This window comes from Triticum aestivum, chromosome 3D (genome assembly GCF_018294505.1).
Source record: "Triticum aestivum cultivar Chinese Spring chromosome 3D, IWGSC CS RefSeq v2.1, whole genome shotgun sequence".
Lineage (NCBI taxonomy): Eukaryota > Viridiplantae > Streptophyta > Magnoliopsida > Poales > Poaceae > Triticum > Triticum aestivum.
In genome coordinates this window covers 313648563-313674352 of record NC_057802.1, presented here as the reverse complement: position 1 = coordinate 313674352, position 25790 = coordinate 313648563, and positions in this window count along the sequence as shown.

Sequence of the window (25790 nt, the reverse complement as noted above, 5' to 3'; positions counted from 1 at the left end):
ACCAGAGACGTGTCTCGGTCATGTCTACATAGTTCTCGAACCCGTAGGGTCCGCACGCTTAACGTTACGATGACAGTTTTATTGAGTTTTGATGTACCGAAGGAATTCGGAGTCCCGGATGAGATCGGGGATATGACGAGGAGTCTCGAAATGGTCGAGACGTAAAGATCGATATATTGAATGACTATATTCGGACTTCGGAAAGGTTCCGAGTGATTCGGGTATTTTTCGGAGTACCGGAGAGTTACGGGAATACGTATTGGGCCTTATTGGGCCATACGGGAAAGAAGGAAAAGGGCTTCAAGGGTGGCCGCACCCCTCCCCTTGGTCTGGTCCGAATTGGACTAGGGAAGGGGGGCGCCCCCTTCCTTCCTTCTCTTTTTCCCTTCCTCTTTTCCTATTCCATATGGGAGGTGGAATCCTACTAGGACTCCACACTTGGTGCGCCCCCTCCTAGGGCCGGCCTCCTCGTCCCTTGCTCCTTTATATATGGGGGCAGGGGGCACCCCATGGACACACTTGATATACGATATTTTAGCCATGTGCGGTGCCCCCCCCCCCACCATATTACACCTCGATAATACCGTTGCGGAGCTTAGGCGAAGCCCTGCGTCGGTGGAACATCATCGTCGTCACCACGCCGTGGTGCTGACGAAACTCTCCCTCAACACTCGGCTGGATCGGAGTTCGAGGGACGTCATCGAGCTGAACGTGTGTAGAACTCGGAGGTGCCGTACGTTCGGTACTTGATCGGTCGGATCATGAAGACGTACGACTACATCAACCGTGTTGTGATAACGCTTCCATTGTCGGTCTACGAGGGTACGTGGACAACACTCTCCCCTCTCGTTGCTATGCATCACCATGATCTTGCGTGTGCGTAGGAATTTTTTGAAATTACTACGTTCCCCAACAGTGGTATCAGAGCCTGGTTTTATGCGTTGATGCTATGCACGAGTAGAACACAAGTGAGTTGTGGGCGATATAAGTCATACTGCTTACCAGCATGTCATACTTTGGTTCAGCGGTATTGTGAGATGAAGCGGTCCGGACCGACATTACGCATACGCTTACGCGAGACTGGTTTCACCGTTCGGAGCACTCGTTGCTTAAAGGTGACTGGCGGGTGTCTGTCTCTCTCACTTTAGTTGAACCGAGTGTGGCTACGCCCGGTCCTTGCGAAGGTTAAAACAGCACCAACTTGACAAACTATCGTTGTGGTTTTGATGCGTAGGTAAGAACGGTTCTTGCTAAGCCCGTACCAGCCACGTAAAATATGCAACAACAAAGTAGAGGACGTCTAACTTGTTTTTGCAGGGCATGTTGTTATGTGATATGGTCAAGACATGATGTGATATAATGTGTTGTATGAGATGATCATGTTTTGTAACCAAGTTATCGGCAACTGGCAGGAGCCATATGGTTGTCGCTTTATTGTATGAGATGCAATCGCCATGTAATAGTTTTACTTTATCACTAAGCGGTAGCGATAGTCGTAAAAGCAATAAGTTGGCGAGACGACAACGATGCTACGATGGAGATCAAGGTGTCGCGCCGGTGACGATGGTGATCATGACCGTGCTTGGGAGATGGAGATCACAAGCACGGTGCTTCGGAGATGGAGATCACAAGCACAAGATGATGATGGCCATATCATATCACTTATATTGATTGGATGTGATGTTAATCCTTTATGCATCTTATCTTGCTTTGTTTTGATGGTAGCATTATAAGATGATCCTTCACTAAATTATCAAAGTATAAGTGTTCTCCCTGAGTATGCACCGTTGCGAAAGTTCTTCGTGCTGAGACACCACGTGATGATCGGGTGTGATAGGCTCTACGTTCAAATACAACGGGTGCAAAACAGTTGCACACGCGGAATACTCAGGTTAAACTTGACGAGCCTAGCATATAACAGATATGGCCTCGGAACACAGAGACCGAAAGGTCGAGCGTGAATCATATAGTAGATATGATCAACATAGTGATGTTCACCATTGAAACTACTCCATCTCACGTGATGATCGGACATGGTTTAGTTGATATGGATCACGTGATCACTTAGAGGATTAGAAGGATGTCTATCTAAGTGGGAGTTCTTAAATAATATGATTAATTGAACTTAAATTTATCATGAACTTAGTCCTGATAGTATTTTGCAAATTATGTTATAGATCAATAGCTCGCGTTGTTGCTTCCCTGTGTTTATTTTTGCTATGTTCCTAGAGAAAAAATTATGTTGAAAGATGTTAGTAGCAAAGATGCGGATTGGATCCGTGATCTGAGGATTATCCTCATTGCTGCACAGAAAAATTATGTCCTTGATGCACCGCTAGGTGACAGACCTATTGAAGGAGCACATGCAGACGTTATGAACGTTTGGCTAGCTCAATATGATGACTACTTGATAGTTTAGTGCACCATGCTTAACAGCTTAGAATCGGGACTTCAAAGACGTTTTGAACGTCATGGACCATATGAGATGTTCCAGGAGTTGAAGTTAATATTTCAAGCAAATACCCGAGTTGAGAGATATGAAGTCTCCAACAAGTTCTATAGCTAAAAGATGGAGGAGAATCGCTCAACTAGTGAGCATGTGCTCTGGGTACTACAATCGCTTGAATCAAGTGGGAGTTAATCTTCCAGATAAAATAGTGATTGACAGAATTCTCTAGTCACCATCACCAAGTTAGTAGAACTTCGTGATGAACTATAGTATGTAAGGGATGACGAAAGTAATTCCTGAGCTCTTCGCGATGCTGAAATCGACGAAGGTAGAAATCAAGAAAGAGCATCAAGTGTTGATGGTTAACAAGACCACTAGTTTCAAGAAAAGGGCAAAGGGATAGAAGGGGAACTTCAAAAGAACGGCAAGCAAGTTGCTACTCAAGTGAAGAAGCCCAAGTCTGTACCTAAGCCTGAGACTAAGTGCTTCTACTGCAAAGGGACTGTTCACTGGAAGCGGAACTACCCCAAGTATTTGGTGGATAAGAAGGATGGCAAAGTGAACAAAGGTATATTGGATATACATGTTATTGATGTGTAGTTACTAGTGTTTATAGCAACCCCTCAGTATTTGATACTGGTTCAGTTGCTAAAGAGTAGTAACTCGAAAACGGGAGTAGCAGAATAAACAGAGACTAGTAAAAGGCGAGGTGACGATGTGTGTTGGAAGTAGTTCCAAGATTGATATGATCATCATCGCACACTCCCTATACTTTCAGGATTAGTGTTGAAACTAAATAAGTGTTATTTGGTGTTTGCGTTGAGCATGAATATGATTTGATCATGTTTATTGCAATACGGTTATTCATTTAAGTTAGAGAACAACTGTTGTTCTGTTTACATGAATAAAAAACCTTCTATGGTCATACACACCAACGAAAATGGTTTGTTGGATCTCGATCGAAGTGATACACATATTCATAATAATGAAGCCAAAAGATGCAAAGTTAATCATGATAGTGCAACTTATTTGTGGCACTGCCGTTTAGGTCATATTGGTGTAAAGCGCATGAAGAAACTCCATACTGATGGGATTTTGGAATCACTTGATTATGAATCACTTGATGCTTGCGAACCGTGCCTCATGGGCAAGATGACTAAAAACGCCGTTCTCCGGAACTATGGAGAGAGCAACAGATTTGTTGGAAATCATACATACAGATGTATGTGGTCCGATGAATATTGAGGCTCGTAGCAGGTATCATTATTTTCTGACCTTCACAGATGATTTGAGCAGATATGGGTATATCTACTTGATGAAACATAAGTCTGAAACATTTGAAAAGTTCATATAATTTCAGAGTGAAGTGGAAAATCATCGCAACAAGAAAAATAAAGTTTCTACGATCTGATCGTAGAGAAGAGTATTTAAGTTACGAGTTTGGCCTTCAGTTAAAACAATGTGAAATAGTTTCACTACTCACGCCACCTGGAACACCACAGCATAATGGTGTGTCCGAACGTCATAAACGTACTTTATTGGATATAGTGCAATCTATGATGTCTCTTACCAATTTACCACTATCGTTTTGGGGTTATGCATTAGAGACAGCTACATTCACGTTAAATAGGGCACCATCAAAATCCGATGAGACGACGCCTTATGAACTGTGGTTTGGCAAGAAACCAAAGTTGTCGTTTCTTAAAGTTTGGGGTTGCGATGCTTATGTGAAAAAGTTTCATCCTGATAAGTTCAAACCCAAATCGGAGAAATGTGTCTTCATAGGATACCCAAAGGAGACAGTTGGGTACACCTTCTATCACAGATCCGAAGGCAAGACATTCGTTGCTTAGTATGGATCCTTTCTAGAGAAGGAGTTTCTCTCAAAAGAAGTGAGTGGGAGGAAAGTAGAACTTGATGAGGTAACTGTACCTGCTCCCTTATTGGAAAGTAGTTCATCACAGAAATCTGTTCCTGTGACTCCTACACCAATTAGTGAGGAAGTTAATGATGATGATCATGTAACTTCAGATCAAGTTACTACCAAACCTCATAGGTAAACCAGAGTAAGATCCGCACCAGAGTGGAACGGTAATCCTGTTCTGGAGGTTATGTTACTAGACCATGACGAACCTACGAACTATGAAGAAGCGATGGTGAGCCCAGATTCCGCAAAATGGCTTGAGGCCATGAAATCTGAGATGAGATCCATGTATGAGAACAAAGTGTGGACTTTGGTTGACTTGCCCGATGATCGGCAAGCAATTGAGAATAAATGGATCGTCAAGAGGAAGACGGACGCTGATAGTAGTGTTACTATCTACAAAGCTAGAATTGTCGCAAAAAGGTTTTTCGACAAGTTCAAGGTGTTGACTACGATGAGAATTTCTCACTTGTATCTATGCTTAAGTCTGTCTGAATCATGTTAGCAATTGCCGCATTTTATGAAATATGACAAATGGATAAACAAAACTGCATTCCTTAATGGATTTATTAAAGAAGAGTTGTATATGATGCAACCAGAAGGTTTTGTCAATCCTAAAGGTGCTAACAAAATATGCAAGCTCCAGCGATCCATCTATGGACTGGTGCAAGCATCTCGGAGTTGGAATATACACTTTGATAAGTTGATCAAAGGATATAGTGTTATACAGACTTGCGGTGAAGCCTGTATTAAAAAGAAAGTGAGTGGGAGCACTACAACATTTTTGATAAGTATATGTGAATGACATATTGTTGATCGGAAATAATGTAGAATTATTCTGCAAAGCATAAAGGAGTGTTTGGAAGGAGTTTTTTCAAAGAAAGACCTCGGTGAAGCTGCTTACATATTGAGCATCAAGATCTATAGAGATAGATCAAGACGCTTGATAAGTTTTTTCAATGAGTACATACCTTAACAAGATTTTGAAGTAGTTCAAAATAGAACAGTCAAAGAAAGAGTTCTTGCCTGTGTTACAAGGTGTGAAATTGAGTAAAGACTCAAAGCCCGACCACAGCAAAAGATAGAAAGAGAATGAAAGTCATTCCCTATGCCTTGGCCATAGGTTCTATAAAGTATGCCATGCTGTGTACCAGATCTATTGTATACCCTACACTGATTTTGGCAAGGGAGTGCAATAGTGATCTAGGAGTAGATCACTGGACAGCGGTCAAAATTATCCTTAGTGGAATAAGCATATGTTTCTCGATTATGGAAGTGACAAAAGGTTCGTCGTAAAGGGTTACGTTGATGCAAGTTTTGACACTAAATCTAGATGACTCTAAGTCTCGGTCTAGATACATATTGAAAGTGGGAGCAATTAGCTAGAGTAGCTCCGTGCAGAGCATTGTAGACATAGAAATTTGCAAAATACTTACGGATCTGAATGTGACAGACCCGTTGACTAAAATTATCTCACAATCAAAACATGATCACACCTTAGTACTCTTTGGGTGTTAATCACATAGCGATGTGAACTAGATTATTGACTCTAGTGAACCCTTTGAGTGTTGGTCACATAGAGATGTGAACTATGGGTGTTAATCACACGGTGATGTGAATTATTGATGTTAAATCACATGGCGACGTGAACTAGATTATTGACTCTAGTGCAAGTGGGAGACTGAAGGAAATATGCCCTAGAGGCAATAATAAAGTATTATATATTTCCTTATATCATGATAAATGTTTATTATTCATGCTAGAATTGTATTAACCGGAAACATAATACATGTGTGAATACATAGACAAACAGAGTGTCACTAGTATGCCTCTACTTGACTAGCTCGTTAATCAAAGATGGTTATGTTTCCTAGCCATAGACATGAGTTGTCATTTGATTAACGGGATCACCTCATTAGGAGAATGACGTGATTGACTTGACCCATTCCGTTAGCTTAGAACTCGATCGTTTAGTATGTTGCTATTGCTTTCTTCATGACTTATACATGTTCCTATGACTATGAGATTATCAACTCCCGTTTACCGGAGGAACACTTTGTGTGCTACCAAACGTCACAACGTAAATGGGTGATTATAAAGGTGCTCTACAGGTGTCTCCAAAGGTACTTGTTGGGTTGGCGTATTTTGAGATTAGGATTTGTCACTCCAATTGTCGGAGAGGTATCTCTGGGCCCACTCGGTAATGCACATCACTATAAGCCTTGCAAGCATTGTGACTAATGAGTTAGTTGCGGGATGATGTGTTACAGAACGAGTAAAGAGACTTGCCGGTAACGAGATTGAACTAGGTATCGAGATACCGACGATCAAATCTCGGGCAAGTAACATACCGGTGACAAAGGGAACAACGTATGTTGTTATGCGGTCTGACCGATAAAGATTTTCGTAGAATATGTGGGAGCCAATATGGGCATCCAGGTCCCGCTATTGGTTATTGACCAGAGACGTGTCTCGGTCATGTCTACATAGTTCTCGAACCCGTAGGGTCCGCACGCTTAACGTTACGATGACAGCTTTATTGAGTTTTGATGTACCGAAGGAGTTCGGAGTCCCGGATGAGATCGGGGATATGACGAGGAGTCTCGAAATGGTCGAGACATAAAGATCGATATATTGAACGACTATATTCGGACTTCGGAAAGGTTCCGAGTGATTCGGGTATTTTTTGGAGTACCGGAGAGTTACGGGAATACGTATTGGGCCTTATTGGGCCATACTGGAAAGAAGGAAAAGGGCCTCAAGGGTGGCCGCACCCCTCCCCTTGGTCTGGTCCGAATTGGACTAGGGAAGGGGGGCGCCCCCTTCCTTCCTTCTCTTTTTCCCTTCCTCTTTTCCTATTCCATATGGGAGGTGGAATCCTACTAGGACTAGGGAGTCCTAGTAGGACTCAACACTTGGTGCGCCCCCTCCTAGGGCCGGCCTCCTCCTCCCTTGCTCCTTTATATACGGGGGCAGGGGGCACCCCATGGACACACTTGATATACGATATTTTAGCCGTGTGCGGTGCCCCCCTCCACCATATTACACCTCGATAATACCGTTGCGGAGCTTAGGCGAAGCCCTGCGTCGGTGGAACATCATCATCGTCACCACGCCGTCGTGCTGACGAAACTCTCCCCCAACACTCGGCTGGATCGGAGTTCGAGGGACGTCATCGAGCTGAACGTGTGTAGAGCTCGGAGGTGCCGTACGTTCGGTACTTGATCGGTCGGATCGTGAAGACGTACGACTACATCAATCGCGTTGTGATAATGCTTCCGCTGTCGGTCTACAAGGGTACGTGGACAACACTCTCCCCTCTCGTTGCTATGCATCACCATGATCTTGCGTGTGCGTAGGAATTTTTTTGAAATTACTACGTTCCCCAACAAGGTGGACCTGGGTTCCCGACGGCCCCCGACTGTTACTTTGTGGCGGAGCGACAGGGCAGGTTGAGACTACCTAGGTGAGAGGTGGGCCTGGCCCTGGTCGGCGTCCGCGGTTACTTCAAAATAACGCGCTTAACAAGTTCTTGGTATTTGATCTGAGTGTGGCCATTTGGTCTATACGCACTAACCAACTACGTGGGAAAGATATGGGCACTTGACGTCGTGGTATCAGCCGAAGCCTTCATGACGTCAGCGACTGAGCGGCGCGCGCCGGGTTGGACCGCGTAACGTGACTTCCTTTGAAATGGAGGTTGCTAGGTCTACTCTCCGGCCGCGTACGCAACAACCAGGTGTGCAATGGGCGATGGGCCCAGACCCCTGCGCTCATAGGATTTAGACCGGCGTACTGACCTCTCTGTTGTGCCTAGGTAGGGCTGCGACGTGTTGATCTTCCGCGGCCGGGCATGACCCAGAAAAGTGTGTCCGGCCAAATGGGATCGAGCGTGTTGGGTTATGTGGTGCACCCCTGCAGGGAAGTTTATCTATTCGAATAGTCGTGTCCCTCAGTAAAAGGACGTCCCGGAGTTGTACCTTGACCTTATGACAACTAGAACTGGATACTTAATAAAACACACCCTTCCAAGTGCCAGATATAACCCGGTGATCGCTCTCTAACAGGGCGACGAGGAGGGGATTGCCGGGTAGGATTATGCTATACGATGCTACTTGGTGAACTTACCATCTACTCTCTCCTACATGCTGTTGGAAATATGCCCTAGAGGCAATAATAAATGGTTATTATTATATTTCTTTGTTCATGATAATTGTCTATTGTTCATGCTATAATTGTATTATCCGGAAATCGTAATACATGTGTGAATACATAGACCACAACGTGTCCCTAGTAAGCCTCTAGTTGACTAGCTCGTTGATCAACAGATAGTCACGGTTTCCTGACTATGGACATTGGATGTCACTGATAACGGGATCACATCATTAGGAGAGTGATGTGATGGACAAGACCCAATCCTAAGCATAGCATAAAAGATCGTATAGTTTCGTTTGCTAGAGCTTTTCCAATGTCAGGTATCTATTCCTTAGACCATGAGATCATGCAACTCCCGGATACTGTAGGAGTGCTTTGGGTGTGCCAAACGTCACAACGTAACTGGGTGACTATAAAGGTACACTGCGGGTATCTCCGAAAGTGTCTGTTGGGTTGGCACGGATCGAGACTGGGATTTGTCACTCCGTGTGACGGAGAGGTATCTCTGGGCCCACTCGGTAATGCATCATCATAATGAGCTCAATGTGACTAAGGCATTAGTCACGGGATCATGCATTACGGTACGAGTAAAGAGACTTGCCGGTAACGAGATTGAACAAGGTATTGGGATACCGACGATCGAATCTCGGGCAAGTAACATACCGATTGACAAAGGGAATTGTATACGGGATTGATTGAATCCTCGACATCGTGGTTCATCCGATGAGATCATCGTGGAACATGTGGGAGCCAACATGGGTATCCAGATCCCGCTGTTGGTTATTGACCGGAGAGGCGTCTCGGTCATGTCTGCATGTCTCCCGAACCCGTAGGGTCTACACACTTAAGGTTCGGTGACGCTAGGGTTGTACAGATATGAGTATGCGGAAACCCGAAAGTTGTTCGGAGTCCCGGATGAGATCCCGGGCGTCACGAGGAGTTCCAGAATGGTCCGGAGGTGAAGAATTATATATAGGAAGTCCAGTTTCGGCCACCGGGAAAGTTTTGGGGGTTATCGGTATTGTACCGGGACCACCGGAAGGGTCCCTGGGGTCCACCGGGTGGGGCCACCTGTCCCGGAGGGCCCCATGGGCTGAAGTGGGAAGGGAACCAGCCCATAGTGGGCTGGGGCGCCCCCCATGGGCCTCCCCCCTGCGCCTAGGGTTGGAAACCCTAGGGTGGGGGGGCGCCCCACTTGACTTGGGGGGTAAGTTACCCCCCTGTCGCCGCCCCCATCCAGATGGGTTCTGGCCGGCGCCCCCCCTCCCAGGGGGCCTATATAAAGGGGGGGAGGGCGGGCAGCAACATTACAGCCTTGGGCGCCTCCCTCCTCCCCTGCTACACCTCTCTCTCTCGCAGAAGCTCGGCGAAGCCCTGCCGACATCCCGCTACATTCATCACCACGCCGTCGTGCTGCTGGATCTCCATCAACCTCTCCTTTCCCCTTGCTTGATCAAGAAGGAGGAGACGTCGCTGCATCGTACGTGTGTTGAACACGGAGGTGTCGTCCGTTCGGCACTCGGTCATCGGTGATTTGAATCACGGCGAGTACGACTCCGTCAACAACGTTCATTGGAACGCTTCCGCTCGTGATCTACAAGGGTATGTAGATGCACTCCTTTCCCCTCGTTGCTAGTATACTCCATAGATGGATCTTGGTGAGCGTAGGAAAATTTTAAAATTATGCTACGATTCCCTACAGTGGCATCATGAGCCAGGCCTATGCGTAGTTACTATGCACGAGTAGAACACAAAGTAGTTGTGGGCGTTGATGTTGCCAATTCTTCTTGCCGCTACTAGTCTTATCTTGTTTCAGCGGTATTGTAGGATGAAGCGGCCTGGACCGACCTTACACGTACGCTTACGTGAGACAGGTTCCACCGACTGACATGCACTAGTTGCATAAGGTGGCTAGCGGGTGTCTGTCTCTCCTACTTTAGTCGGAACGGATTCGATGAAAAGGGTCCTTATGAAGGGTAAATAGAAATTGGCAAATCACGTTGTGGTCATACGTAGGTAAGAAACGTTCTTCCTAGAAACCTACAAGCCACGTAAAAACTTGCAACAACAATTAGAGGACGTCTAACTTGTTTTTGCAGCATGTGCTATGTGATGTGATATGGCCAAAAGATGTGATGAATGATATATGTGATGTATGAGATTGATCATATTCTTGTAATAGGAATCACGACTTGCATGTCGATGAGTATGACAACCGGCAGGAGCCATAGGAGTTGTCTTTATTATTTTGTATGACCTGCGTGTCATTGAATAACGCCATGTAAATTACTCTACTTTGTTGCCAAACGCGTTAGCCATAGAAGTAGAAGTAATCGTTGGCGTGACGACTTCATGAAGACACAATGATGGAGATCATGATGATGGAGATCATGGTGTCATGCCGGTGACGAAGATGATCATGGTGCCCCGAAGATGGAGATCAAAGGAGCAAAATGATATTGGCCATATCATGTCACTATTTGATTGCATGTGATGTTTATCATGTTTTACATCTTATTTGCTTAGAACGACAGTAGTAAGTAAGATGATCCCTTATGATAATTTCAAGAAAAGTGTTCCCCCTAACTGTGCACCGTTCCGAAGGTTCATTGTTTCGAAGCACCACGTGATGATCGGGTGTGATAGATTCTAACGTTCGAATACAACGGGTGTTGACGAGCCTAGCATGTACAGACATGGCCTCGGAACACACGCAATACACTTAAGTTGACTTGACGAGCCTAGCATGTACAGACATGGCCTCCGAACACGGAGGACCGAAAGGTCGAGCATGAGTCCTATAGAAGATACGATCAACATGGAGATGTTCACCGATCTTGACTAGTCCGTCTCACGTGATGATCGGACACGGCCTAGTTAACTCGGATCATGTTTCACTTAGATGACTAGAGGGATGTCTATCTGAGTGGGAGTTCATTGAGTAATTTGATTAGATGAACTTAATTATCATGAACTTAGTCAAAAATCTTTACACTATGTCTTGTAGATCAAATGGCCCACGTTGTCCTCAATTTCAACGCGTTCCTAGAGAAAACCAAGCTGAAAGATGATGGCAGCAACTATACGGACTGGGTCCGGAACCTGAGGATCATCCTCATAGCAGCCAAGAAAGATTATGTCTTAGAAGCACCGCTAGGTGAAGCACCAATCCCAGAGAACCAAGACGTTATGAACGCTTGGCAGCAGCGTGCTGATGATTACTCCCTCGTTCAGTGCGGCATGCTTTACAGCCTAGAACCGGGTCTCCAAAAGCGTTTTGAGAAACATGGAGCATATGAGATGTTCGAGGAGCTGAAAATGGTTTTCCAAGCTCATGCCCGGGTCGAGAGATATGAAGTCTCCGACAAGTTCTTCAGCTGTAAAATGGAGGAGAATAGTTCTGTTAGTGAGCACATACTCAGAATGTCTGGGTTGCACAACCGCTTGTCTCAGCTGGGAGTTAATCTCCCGGATGACGCGGTCATTGACAGAATCCTTCAGTCGCTTCCACCAAGCTACAAGAGCTTTGTGATGAACTTCAATATGCAAGGGATGGAAAAGACCATTTCTGAGGTATATTCAATGCTGGAATCAGCGGAGGTGGAGATCAGAAAAGAACATCAAGTGTTGATGGTGAATAAAACCACTAAGTTCAAGAAGGGCAAGGGTAAGAAGAACTTCAAGAAGGACGGCAAGGGAGTTGCCGCGCCCGGTAAGCCAGTTACTGGGAAGAAGTCAAAGAATGGACCCAAGCCTGAAACTGAGTGCTTTTATTGCAAGGGAAGTGGTCACTGGAAGCGGAACTGCCCCAAATACTTAGCGGACAAGAAGGCTGGCAACACCAAAGGTATATGTGATATACATGTAATTGATGTGTACCTTACCAGTACTCGTAGTAGCTCCTGGGTATTTGATACCAGTGCGGTTGCTCATATTTGTAACTAAAAAGGAACTACGGAATAAACGGATACTGGCGAAGGACGAGGTGACGATGCGCGTCGGGAATGGTTCCAAGGTCGATGTGATCGCCGTCGGCACGCTACCTCTGCATCTCCCTACGAGATTAGTTTTAAACCTCAATAATTGTTATTTAGTGCCAGCTTTGAGCATGAACATTGTATCTGGATCTCGTTTAATTCGAGATGGCTACTCATTTAAATCCGAGAATAATGGTTGTTCTATTTATTTGAGAGATATGTTTTATGGTCATGCCCCGCTGGTCAATGGTTCATTCTTGATGAATGTCGAACGTGATGTTACACATATTCATAGTGTGAATACCAAAAGATGTAAAGTTGATAACGATAGTCCCACATACTTGTGGCACTGCCGCCTTGGTCACATTGGTGTCAAGCGCATGAAGAAGCTCCATGCAGATGGACTTTTGGAGTCTCTTGATTACGAATCATTTGACACGTGCGAACCATGCCTCATGGGTAAGATGACCAAGACTCCGTTCTCCGGAACAATGGAGCGAGCAACCAACTTATTGGAAATCATACATACCGATGTGTGCGGTCCAATGAGTGTTGAGGCTCGCGGAGGATATCGTTATGTTCTCACTCTCACTGATGATTTAAGTAGATATGGGTATGTCTACCTAATGAAACACAAGTCTGAAACCTTTGAAAAGTTCAAGGAATTTCAGAGTGAAGTTGAGAATCAACGTGACAGGAAAATAAAATTCTTACGATCAGATCGTGGTGGAGAATATTTAAGTCACGGATTTGGTGCGCACTTAAGGAAATGTGGAATCGTTTCACAACTCACGCCGCCTGGAACACCTCAGCGAAACGGTGTGTCCGAACATCGTAATCGCACACTATTGGATATGGTGCGATCTATGATGTCTCTTACCGATTTACCGCTCTCATTTTGGGGCTATGCTTTAGAGACTGCCGCATTCACTTTAAATAGGGCTCCGTCGAAATCCGTTGAGACGACACCGTATGAATTATGGTTTGGGAAGAAACCTAAGCTGTCGTTTCTAAAAGTTTGGGGATGCAATGCTTATGTCAAGAAACTTCAACCTGAAAAGCTCGAACCCAAGTCAGAGAAATGCGTCTTCATAGGATACCCTAAGGAAACTATTGGGTATACCTTCTACCTCAGATCCGAAGGCAAGATCTTCGTTGCCAAGAACGGGTCCTTTCTGGAGAAGGAGTTTCTCTCGAAAGAATTGAGTGGGAGGAAAGTGGAACTTAATGAGGTGATAGTCACCCCTTCCGAACCGGAAAGTAGCGCAGCGCGGGAAAATGTTCCTGTGGTGCCTACACCGACTGGGGAGGAAGTTAATGATGATGATCATGAAGCTTCGGATCAAGTTACCACTGAACTTCGTAGGTCCACAAGGACACGTTCCGCACCAGAGTGGTACGGCAACCCTGTCCTGGAAATCATGTTGTTAGACAACGGTGAACCTTCGAACTATGAAGAAGCGATGGCGGGCCCGGATTCCGACAAATGGCTGGAAGCCATGAAATCCGAGATAGGATCCATGTATGAAAACGAAGTATGGACTTTGACTGACTTGCCCGATGATCGGCGAGCCATAGAAAACAAATGGATCTTTAAGAAGAAGACAGACGCGGATGGTAATGTGACCATCTACAAAGCTCGACTTGTTGCTAAGGGTTATCGACAAGTTCAAGGGGTTGACTACGATGAGACTTTCTCACCCGTAGCAAAGCTGAAGTCCGTCCGAATCATGTTAGCAATTGCCGCATACTATGATTATGAGATATGGCAGATGGACGTCAAAACGGCATTCCTTAACGGCTTCCTTAAGGAAGAGTTGTATATGATGCAGCCGGAAGGTTTTGTCGATCCTAAGAATGCTAACAAAGTATGCAAGCTCCAGCGCTCAATCTATGGGCTGGTGCAAGCATCTCGGAGTTGGAACATTCGCTTTGATGAGATGATCAAAGCGTTTGGGTTTACACAGACTTATGGAGAAGCCTGTGTTTACAAGAAAGTGAGTGGGAGCTCTGTAGCATTTCTCATATTATATGTGGATGACATACTATTGATGGGAAATGATATAGAATTCTTGGAAAGTATAAAGGCCTATTTGAATAAGTGTTTTTCAATGAAGGACCTTGGAGAAGCTGCTTATATATTAGGCATCAAGATCTATAGAGATAGATCAAGACACCTCATTGGTCTTTCGCAGAGTACATACCTTGACAAGATATTGAAGAAGTTCAATATGGATCAGTCCAAGAAGGGGTTCTTGCCTGTATTGCAAGGTGTGCAATTGAGCACAGCTCAATGCCCGACCACGGCAGAAGATATAGAAAAGATGAGTGTCATCCCCTATGCCTCGGCCATAGGGTCTATTATGTATGCCATGCTGTGTACCAGACCTGATGTAAACCTTGCCGTAAGTTTGGTAGGAAGGTACCAAAGTAATCCCGGCATGGAACACTGGACATCGGTCAAGAATATCCTGAAGTACCTGAAGAGGACTAAGGATATGTTTCTCGTTTATGGAGGTGACGAAGAGCTCGTCGTAAAGGGTTACGTCGACGCTAGCTTCGACACATATCTGGATGACTCGAAGTCACAAACCGGATACGTGTATATTTTGAATGGAGGAGCAGTAAGCTGGTGCAGTTGCAAGCAAAGCGTCGTGGCGGGATCTACATGTGAAGCGGAGTACATGGCAGCCTCGGAGGCAGCACAGGAAGCAGTCTGGATGAAGGAGTTCATTACCGACCTAGGGGTGATTCCCAATGCGTCGGGCCCGATGACTCTCTTCTGTGACAACACTGGAGCTATTGCCCTTGCGAAGGAGCCCAGGTTTCACAGGAAGACCAGGCATATCAAGCGACGCTTCAACTCCATTCGTGAAAGTGTTCAAAATGGAGACATAGATATTTGTAAAGTACATACGGACCTGAATGTAGCAGATCCGTTGACTAAACATCTCCCAAGGGCAAAACATGATCAACACCAGGACGCAAAGGGTGTTCGATTCATCACAATGTAACTAGATTATTGACTCTAGTGCAAGTGGGAGACTATTGGAAATATGCCCTAGAGGCAATAATAAATGGTTATTATTATATTTCTTTGTTCATGATAATTGTCTATTGTTCATGCTATAATTGTATTATCCGGAAATCGTAATACATGTGTGAATACATAGACCACAACGTGTCCCTAGTAAGCCTCTAGTTCACTAGCTCGTTGATCAACAGATAGTCACGGTTTCCTGACTATGGACATTGGATGTCATTGATAACGGGATCACATCATTAGGAGAATGATGTGATGGACAAGACCCAATCCTAAGCATAGCATAAAAGATCGTATAGTTTCATTTGCTAGAGCTTTTCCAATGTCAGGTATCTATTCCTTAGACCATGAGATCGTGCAACTCCCGGATACCGTAGGAGTGCTTTGGGTGTGCCAAACGTCACAACGTAATTGGGTGACTATAAAGGTACACTGCGGGTATCTCCGAAAGTGTCTGTTGGGTTGGCACGGATCGAGACTGGGATTTGTCACTCCGTGTGACGGAGAGGTATCTCTGGGCCCACTCGGTAATGCATCATCATAATGAGCTCAATGTGACTAAGGCGTTAGTCACGGGATCATGCATTACGGTACGAGTAAAGAGACTTGCCGGTAACGAGATTGAACAATGTATTGGGATACCGACGATCGAATCTCGGGCAAGTAACATACCGATTGACAAAGGGAATTGTATACGGGATTGATTGAATCCTCGACATCGTGGTTCATCTGATGAGATCATCGTGGAACATGTTGGAGCCAACATGGGTATCCAGATCCCGCTGTTGGTTATTGACCGGAGAGGCGTCTCGGTCATGTCTGCATGTCTCCCGAACCCGTAGGGTCTACACACTTAAGGTTCGGTGACGCTAGGGTTGTAGAGATATGAGTATGCGGAAACCCGAAAGTTGTTCGGAGTCCCGGATGAGATCCCGGACGTCATGAGGAGTTCCGGAATGGTCCGGAGGTGAAGAATTATATATAGGAAGTCCAGTTTCGGCCATCGGGAAAGTTTCGGGGGTTATCGGTATTGTACCGGGACCACCGGAAGGGTCCCGGGGGTCCACCGGGTGGGGCCACCTGTCCCGGAGGGCCCCATGGGCTGAAGTGGGAAGGGAACCAGCCCATAGTGGGCTGGGGCGCCCCCCATGGGCCTCCCCCCTGCGCCTAGGGTTGGAAACCCTAGGGTGGGGGGGCGCCCCACTTGACTTGGGGGTAAGTTACCCCCCTGGCCGCCGCCCCCCATCCAGATGGGTTCAGGCCGGCGCCCCCCCTCCCAGGGGGCCTATAAGGGGGGAGGGAGGGCAGCAACATTACAGCCTTGGGCGCCTCCCTCCTCCCCTACTACACCTCGCTCTCGCAGAAGCTCGGCGAAGCCCTGCCGACATCCCGCTACATTCACCACCACGCCGTCGTGCTGCTGGATCTCCATCAACCTCTCCTTTCCCCTTGCTGGATCAGGAAGGAGGAGACGTCGCTGCACCGTACGTGTGTTGAACGCGGAGGTGACGTCCGTTCGGCACTCGGTCATCGGTGATTTGAATCACGGCGAGTACGACTCCGTCAACAACGTTCATTGGGACGCTTCCGCTCGCGATCTACAAGGGTATGTAGATGCACTCCTTTCCCCTCGTTGCTAGTATACTCCATAGATGGATCTTGGTGAGCGTAGGAAAATTTTAAAATTATGCTACGATTCCCTACACATGCTGCAAGATGGAGGTGGCCAGAAGCGTAGTCTTCGACAGGATTAGCTATCCCCCTCATATTCTGGCATTCTGCAGTTCAGTCCACCGATATGGCCCTTTACACATATACCCATGCATATGTAGTGTAGCTCCTTGCTTGCGAGTACTTTTGATGAGTACTCACGGTTGCTTTTCTCCCTCTTTTCCCCCTTTCCCTTCTACCTGGTTGTCGCAACCAGATGCCGGAGCCCAGGAGCCAGAGGCCACCGTCGACGACGACTCCTACTACACCGGAGGTGCCTGCTACTACGTGCACCCGCTGACGATGACCAGGAGTAGTTAGGAGGATCCCAGGCAGGAGGCCTGCGCCTCTTTCGATCTGTATCCCAGTCTGTGCTAGCCTTCTTAAGGCAAACTTGTTTAACTTATGTCTGTACTCAGATATTGTTGCTTCCGCTGACTCGTCTATGATTGAGCACTTGTATTCGAGCCCTTGAGGCCCCTGGCTTGTATTATGATGCTTGTATGACTTATCTATGTTTTAGAGTTGTGTTGTGATATCTTCCCGTGAGTCCCTGATCTTGATCGTACACATTTGTGTGCATGATTAGTGTACGGTCAAATCGGGGGCGTCACACTCCTTCAAGCCCCTGTGGGGAGTGAAGCCGGGGGGGGGGGGATTCGGGGCATCCAGCCACGCGTGTCGTCCCCGCCGACTACGCCGAGGCTGCCCCAAATCGGTACCCCTTCTTTGTCGATTATTTTTCCTGTGGGCTCTGTCCTCCCATCTCTGATTTCTTCAGCGACATCATGCATACCTTTGGCTTCCGTCTCCTGGATTTTACTCCGAATGCGGTGGCGTGCATGGCCCTTTTCGCGCATCTCTGCGAGGGCTTCGCCGGGGTGCACGCCAACACAGCGCTCTTCCGCCATTACTTCTCACCTCGGATCCAGCCAGGGGGCGCCATCTCCGGTTGCATCGCCTGGGTCTCAAGATCCAAGGGGGCGTATCCGGAGGGCGCCATGAAGGAGAGGTGGGAAGAATGGCGGGGCCGGTGGTGCTGGATCGAGGAGAAGGACCTGCCGGCGTTCTGCAAAGTTCGTCGGGCGCCACCGGTCCACAGAAGCGATTGGAGCGACGTCGATGTTGACGATGAGAAGCTCACGGTCGCCACCACCAGGATCCTCCGGCTCACCGAGGCCGGCCTCACCCTTGAGACGATCGGGGCGGATTTCATCCACCGCCGGATCGCGCCACTACATAACAAGGGGAGGCCAGCCTGGCTCTTCACGAACCCCGCCGACATCATGCGGCTTCGTCCCGGCCTCGACCACAATTTCACAGTGATATGGCACGCCCATTTCTGCCAGCGGCTCTTCCAGCTTGACATGGGCCGCGACGGCGAGGTCGAGCGGACCGGCAAGGTCGCGAGGGCCGCCGCGAAGGCCGGCAAGGTCCTTAAGGGGCCTCTGTTCAAGCTGCCGACGGGGGTGGTCCCGTTGTGCAATAACTCGCGCTGGTCCGATATCATTGCCATGATGCCGGACTGCAACGCGCATGGCCCTGATCCGAGCTAGAAGGAGCTGGAGGATGCCGAGGTGCAGCAGTTCTTTGACACTCTGCACGAGGGGCACGTCAACGATGACGCCGAGCGGCTGCTTGTCCAGGACACCACCTAGGCGGAGCTGGACTACATCGCCACCAGCGCGAGGGAGGCACAGCTTGCCAAGGAGGCCGGCAGTGCCGGCGGTGTGGAGGACAAGGCCGCGACGGCCGCAGAGGAGGAGGAGCTCGCCCGGTGGGCGGCCGCCGCCTGGGGAGCCAGCAGCGCCGGCACCGAGGCTCCTCTGGTTGAAGATGTGACCGGCGAGTCATCGGAGGAGGAGGCCGAGACTGCAGGCCCGATGCCGGCTATGGGGAGAGGGCGAGTCCTGCGGCGGGCCAGTTCCAGCGAGCCGGTCCGGCCCGGCATGGCTGCGCGGCCACAACTGACCTTGGAGGGGTCCGGGCGCCACACGAGGGCCGCGGCGGCAAAGAAGCCGGCGAAGGCCGCGGTGAAGAAGAAGACAGCCGCCCCTTCTTCGTCCACGCGTGTTCAGACACCACCTCCTTCTCCTCCTCCGGCGGATGTTGATACGGAGGTTACTTTCGATTATGGATCCCTCAGCCCAAGGAGGAAGAGGAAAATAGCAGAGGAGGAGGTGGACGACGAGTAAGTATCTGGTTCCTTTTCGTTATCTCTGCCTCCTCAACCTATGTTGCTTGTCTTGACTTGTCTTTATCTTTGCAGGGACGTGGAGACGCTGGCCCAGAGAGTGAAGAGGGCCAAGGTCTCGGTGGGTCGCCAGCCCCCAGTTGGTACTTCGGGGGCGCCACCGGTGGTGTTGAGCAGCCCGGACAGCAGCCCCCGGCATAGCCCCCAGCGTAAGTTCATCACTCTTCCCCCGTCGACATGTGTCAGGGGCACGAGACTTTGGTGCTGACCTTGCCAGGTATGCAGGAGGAGAGCGACAGCAGGAGGAGCCACAAAGGGCTACTCCCAACACGCCGCCCCCATCGACCACGTCGCCCCGAGGGGCGTCCCCGGCAAGGGCGCCAGGCACCGGGCCCACGCACATGGAGGAGGAGAACTTGGGCGCCGGCGGCTTTGCCTCGATGCCAAATGTTGGCGGGGAGGGGACTTCCATTTCCCAGTCAGGTACTGGCATAGGTAAGTCGTTCGCCGTTCGTCCCCGCTTGTTTTTCTTTCCGGCTCTTGGTCCTGGCCTTGCCTCACCCCCTTCTTCGGCGTCCAGATTCCTCCTCGGTGAACCCAGAGGACGTGGACGCCGTCATCGAGGACGTCGCCAAGGCCACCGAGGCGGACGCCGAGAAGATCGCCGCTGAGGAGGGCGCCAAGGGTGCTGCCGAGGAGGAGGAGGAGGTGGCTGATGACCAGCCTTCCTCTTCTACTGCTTCCGGCTCGGGCAAGTACCTGAGGGTGAGCGACGACTTGTTCGTCCACCTTCCAGGCGCGTCGAGCACCAGGACACCCGTTGAGGGAGAGGTGTACAACGACGAAGTGCTTGCCGCTGCCGGGCTTGAAGTCGTCGACGAGCCGATCGTTGGCGGTGATAGTTCGCAGGAAGAGCGGCCCCTCCACGCCATGGGCGCCAGCTTCCGGAAGCTCCAGGCGCTCCACCGCGCCCACCTGGACAAGGTTAAGTTCAGGACGGCGGTGGTGGAGAAGGCGGAAGCGGACCTCTAGAAGCGCGTTGCTGAGACGCAGGACTGGTTCCGCGAGGCCCACAAGGAGCTCAAGGCTGCCCAGGGCGAGCTGGCCAAGCGCGACGTGGAGCTCACCATGAAGCTCGCCGATGTTGAGAAAGCTCAAGAGACGGTGAGGAACTTGGCCGCGGCCGCCGAAGCCGCCCGGACCCAGCACGAGGCCGCGCTGAACTCCCAGGAGGAGGACCTCACTGCACGCGAGGAGAAGCTTGCCGCCATGCTTCGCAGCAAGGATGCAGAGGTGGAGAAGCTTGTCTTGCAGCGGACCAGTGAGCTGGAGCAGAGGCACAAAGAGGCACTCAATGCCCAGGCCCAGGTTCACGCCGGCAAGGTGGAGGAGTTGGAGGCGGAGCGCGACGGGCTGAAGGAGCAGGCCCTGAAGCTGTCCCAGGAGAAGGACACGCTTAACAGTGCCCTGACAGAGGCGCAGGGCGCGGTCGTCGGCAAGGCCGGGGAGCTCTCCGAGGCCAACAACTCCATCAAAGACCTCAAGCTGAAGCTAGAGGGTCTTGAGAAGGTGCCGTCGGAGGCCAAAACCCGGGAGGGGACCCTGGCCAAGGAGCTGGAGGCCGAGAAGCAGTTGCGAAAGAACGAGGGCCTCAACTTCGCGGATCACATGGCGGGCGAGAACCGTTGGCTCGATCGCCTCGCCGCCGTCGCCAACCAGGCCGCCGCGCAGCTGGCCATCATGGGGATGCCGGACGTGAGGTATGTCCTGGAGCGGAGCGTGAGCGCCAATTGCAGCCTGACCATGTTCTTTGAGAAGGTCGTCGGCGCTCTGGAGCGGCTCCACGCCAACCGGGCGGCCTCACTGGCCGACGAGTCCCGGAGGCTTTGCCAGGGTGCCATGTTCTCACCAAGTGGCGCACTGGTACCCCGACCTCGACTTCGATGCCGCGCTGGAGAGCTTGCCGGAGGGTACTGACCTCGCGCCGCTCAGGGAGCGCATCAAGCCCATCATCAGCCGAGTCGGCAAAATTCAGAGGGTGGAGGGCCAGCGCCGGGATTAGGCATCCTGTTCTTTATCGTTGTTGCAGGTTCACAACCAAGACAATCGCTATCTCTAGTTAGAACCACAGCAACTATTCAATGTAATATAACTCTGCAGCACTTTCAGTATTATGCATGTTATTTTCCTGTTCGAGTTTCCTTTGTATGTCCTCCCTATGTTACTGGGTAGGTTCACCAGCGCGTAAACCCAAGGCGGCGTCTTGGGGACGGATCCCCATTAGCCTGCCGGGTGTGCTTGTTGCCGGGCGAACCACCTTGCCGCCCTTAGCGCGGCCGCCCGAACTGTCGAGCTTGACTTGAGTCAGAGTCGGGAGCGTTGCCAAGTGCGGAAGGCTACCCCGCCACTCTCGACGCGGCCGCTTTGAGCTGTTGAGCATACTCAAAACAGAACAAGGGCGTTGCCAATTGCGGGAGGGCCCCTCTGCGTGCAGGTTTCTCATACATAGGTGAGGTCTCTGAGGACGATAACCTTATGTATAGGAGGAAATAACTCAAAGCTCTGAATGACTTAGCTTTTCTGTTGCCGAGCTGACGTCGTTCCTCCGGCCGCCTTCTTCTCAGGAGCCAAGGGCGATGAAGAACTGCTAGGCTAACTACTAGACCAGATTCTCACAATTGCGCCCCCTACCTGGAGCGCCAAAGATGTCGGTGTGGAACGACACCTATGGGATCACAAGAATCCCTACTACGGTTGCCGGGGCACGGGGTTGCGAGAAGAGCAGGGCTAGTAGACAGCACAAGGATCGTTTACCCAGGTTCGGGCCGCGAGGATGCGTAAAACCCTAGTCCTGCTTTGGTGGGAGTATTTCAAAGAGTTCTTGAGCTCTCGAACTAGCTGTGGTCAGTGCGTGGTTCAAAAGAGCCGAATCCTTCTCCAGTATGCCATGGGCCTCCTTTTATAGTCGGAAGGGGCTGCCACAGTGGCACACAGGAGGTGGAAAGGCGTACAGTGCCCTGAGCTTATTGCTTGTATTATAGGACAAGACGCATTTAATGCGTAGCTTAGGTGTCCCCTTGCTTTATTGGGGACGGGGGCGAGGCCCGTCCCGTCCGTCGCCGCTCCTCCTCGCTTTGACACGCGCCTTGGCCAGCGGTGCGTGCGGCGCCATGTAGGCAGGTAGGCAGGCAGCTGAGGTGGTGCCGTGGTGGAGCCTTCACGAAGATCTGCATGCCGCCACGCAGGCGCTCGATGAGTTGGCCTGGGGGCTACATGTTGCCACGCAGGTGCCTGTTGGGGAACGTAGCAGAAATTCAAAATTTTCTACGCATCACCAAGATCAATCTATGGAGTTTACTAGCAACGAGAGGGAAGGAGTGCATCTACATACCCTTGTAGATCGCGAGCGGAAGCGTTCAAGAGAACGGGGTTGATGGAGTCGTACTCGTCGTGATCCAAATCACAAATGATCCTAGCGCCGAACGGACGGCACCTCCGCATTCAACACACGTACGGAGCAGCGACGTCTCCTCCTTCTTGATCCAGCAAGGGGGGAGGAGAGGTTGATGGAGATCCAGCAGCACGACGGCGTGGTGGTGGAAGTAGCGGGATCCCGGCAGGGCTTCGCCAAGCGCAAGCGGGGAGGAAGAGGTGTCACGGGAGGGAGAGGGAGGCGCCAGGGCTTGGATTGCTGCTGCCCTCCCTCCCCCCCACTATATATAGGGCCAAGGGAGAGGGGGGCGCAGCCTTGGCCCTTCCTCCAAGGAAGGGTGCGGCCAGGGAGGAGTCCATCCTCCCCAAGGCACCTCGGAGGTGCCTTCCCCCTTTAGGACTCTCCCTTTATCTTATCTCTTGGCGCATGGGCCTCTTGGGGCTGGTTCCCTTGGCCCATATAGGCCAAGGAGCACCCCCACAGCCCATGTGGCCCCCCGGGGGCTGGTGGACCCCTTGGTGGACCCCCGGACCCCTTTCGGCACTCCCGGTACAATACCGATAAAGTGTGAAACTTTTCCGGTGACCAAAATAAGACTTCCCATATATAAATCTTTACCTCCGGACCATTCCGGAACTCCTCCTGACGTCCGGGATCTCATCCGGGACTCCGAACAACTTTCGGGTTACCGCATACTAATATCTCTACAACCCTAGCGTCACCGAACCTTAAGTGTGTAGACCCTACGGGTTCGGGAGACACGCAGACATGACCGAGACGACTCTCCGGTCAATAACCAACAGCGGGATCTGGATACCCATGTTGGCTCCCACATGCTCCTCGATGATCTCATCGGATGAACCACGATGTCGAGGATTCAATCAATCCCGTATACAATTCCCTTTTTCTATCGGTATGTTACTTGCCCGAGATTCGATCGTCGGTATCCCGATACCTTGTTCAATCTCGTTACCGGCAAGTCTCTTTACTTGTTCCGTAACACATCATCCTGTGATCAACTCCTTGGTCACATTGTGCACATTATGATGATGTCCTACCGAGTGGGCCCAGAGATACCTCTCCGATTACACGGAGTGACAAATCCCAGTCTCGATTCGTGCCAACCCAACAGACACTTTCGGAGATACCTGTAGTGCACCTTTATAGCCACCCAGTTACGTTGTGACGTTTGGTACACCCAAAGCATTCCTACGGTATCCGGGAGTTTCACAATCTCATGGTCTAAGGAAATGATACTTGACATTAGAAAAGCTCTTAGCAAACGAACTACACGATCTTGTGCTAGGCTTAGGATTGGGTCTTGTCCATCACATCATTCTCCTAATGATGTGATCCCGTTATCAACGACATCCAATGTCCATGGTCAGGAAACCATAACCATCTATTGATCAACGAGCTAGTCAACTAGAGGCTTACTAGGGACATGGTGTTGTCTATGTATCCACACATGTATCTGAGTTTCCTATCAATACAATTCTAGCATGGATAATAAACGATTATCATGAACAAGGAAATATAATAATAACCAATTTATTATTGCCTCTAGGGCATATTTCCAACAGTCTCCCACTTGCACTAGAGTCAATAATCTAATTCACATCACCATGTGATTAATACTCACCGGTCACATCACCATGTGACCAACATCCAAAGAGTTTACTAGAGTCAACAATCTAGTTCACATCTCTATGTGATTAACACTCAATGAGTTCTGATTTGATCATGTTATGCTTGTGAGAGAGGTTATTAGTCAACAGGTCTGAACCTTTCAGATCTGTGTGTGCTTTACGAATATCTATGTCATCTTGTGGATGCTACCAGCGCTATTTGGAGCCATTTCAAATGATTACTCTACTATACGAATCCGGTTTACTACTCAGAGTCATGCGGATTAGTGTCAAAGTTCGTATCGACGTAACCCTTTACGACGAACTCCTTTTCACCTCCATCATCGAGAAAATTCCTTAGTCCACTACATACTAAGGATAAATTCGACCGCTGTCATGTGATCCATTCCCGGATCACTATTGTACCCCTTGACCAACTCATGGCAAGGCACACTTCATGTGCGGTACACAGCATAGCATACTGTAGAGCCTACGTCTGAAGCATAGGGGACGACCTTCGTCCTTTCTCTCTTTTCTGCTGTGGTCAGGTCTTGACTCTTACTCAATACTCACACCTTGTAACACAGCCAAGAACTCCTTCTTTGCTGATCTATTTTGAACTCTTTCAAAATCATGTCAAGGTGTGCGTTCTTTGAAAGTATCATCAGGCGTCTTGATCTATCTCTATAGATCTTGATGCCCTATATGTAAGCAGCTTTATCCAGGTCTTCCTTTGAAAAACTCCTTTCAAACAACCCTTTATGCTTTTCAGAAATTTTACATCATTTCGGATCAACAATATGTCATTCACATATACTTATCAAAAATGTTGCAGCGCTCCCACTCACTTTATTGTAAATACAAGTTTCTAACAAACTTTGTATAAACCCAAAAACTTTGATCACTCCATCAAAGTGTATATTCTGACTCCGAGATGCTTGCTCTAGTCCATGGAAGGATCGCTGGAGCTAGCATACCTTTTAGCATCCTTAGGATCGACAAAACCTTTCTGATTGTATCACATACAACCTTTCCTTACGAAAACTGGTAAGGAAACTTGTTTTGACATCCATCTGCTAGATTGCAGCTAATGCTAACATGATTCCGACGGACTTAAGCATCGCTACGGATGGGAAAATCTCATCGTAGTCAACTCCTTGAACTTGTGGAAATACTCTTTGCCACAAGTCGAGCTTCATAGACGGTAACATTACCGTCCACATACGTCTTCTTCTCAAAGATCCATTTATCTCGGATTTCATGGCTTCTAACCATTT